Source organism: Corvus kubaryi, unplaced genomic scaffold (assembly GCF_017639235.1).
Source record: "Corvus kubaryi isolate FWS band 111438036 unplaced genomic scaffold, C.kubaryi_AGA036_p1.0 130, whole genome shotgun sequence".
NCBI classification, from domain to species: Eukaryota; Metazoa; Chordata; class Aves; order Passeriformes; family Corvidae; genus Corvus; species Corvus kubaryi.
Window position 1 is genome coordinate 1,484,846 of NW_024580665.1, and position 799 is coordinate 1,485,644.

The following is a 799-nucleotide window of genomic DNA, read 5'->3' on the forward strand; positions in this document are numbered from 1 at the left end:
AGGGAAGGGAAGGGAAGGGAAGGGAAGGGAAGGGAAGGGAAGGGAAGTGAACTACCTTAAAGATCATCTAGTTCCAACCCTCCTGCCATGGGCACAGACACTTTCCACTAGATCAGGTTGCTCAAAGCTCTGTCCAACCTGGCCTTGAACATTTCCATTTTTTAAATGTATGACTGGTTTTATTTTGGCAGGTCCCTTTTCAAAGGAGAAAAATAACAACAGAGAAACCACCTTCTCCAAGGATTGCTGTGGGAGGCTGAGGTCATCTGGTGAAACATTTTATCAGCCAGGACAAGTATGTAAAAACTTGCCCCAAAATGAGTTATGGAAATGGGAAGACTGTATGGAAAATACCAGTGCTCAGTAAGAATCTTGAGGTTTGTCTTGTGCAGATGAGCAACAAAAGCAAAACTCTGGAAGAAATATCACCCTTTTCTTGAAGTCTTGAAGGTTTGAAATCTTCTGTTTCCAAGCAGTATTAATGTATAGCAATTTATACCCATTTAATGTTATTTTTCTCCTCCTTGATGGTTAAATGCTTTCTTCTCACCAGGAAAATACAACACCATAAGTAGCTGAGTTCCTGGAGAGAGATGCAATTCTAGAGAGATGTCTTTTAGCTCTTTATTGATCTGGGAATAGTCCACTGGATCAGCAGCAGAGCATTCTTGCCAAAGGCAGACTAAGAGTCATCTGATATTGTTCTGTTGGATGCACTGTAAGAAGATACTGGATATAGCTTTCAGTTTGAGTGGACTTTTTTGGTTGGTTGGGGTTTTTTTGGTTTGCTTTGGTTTGG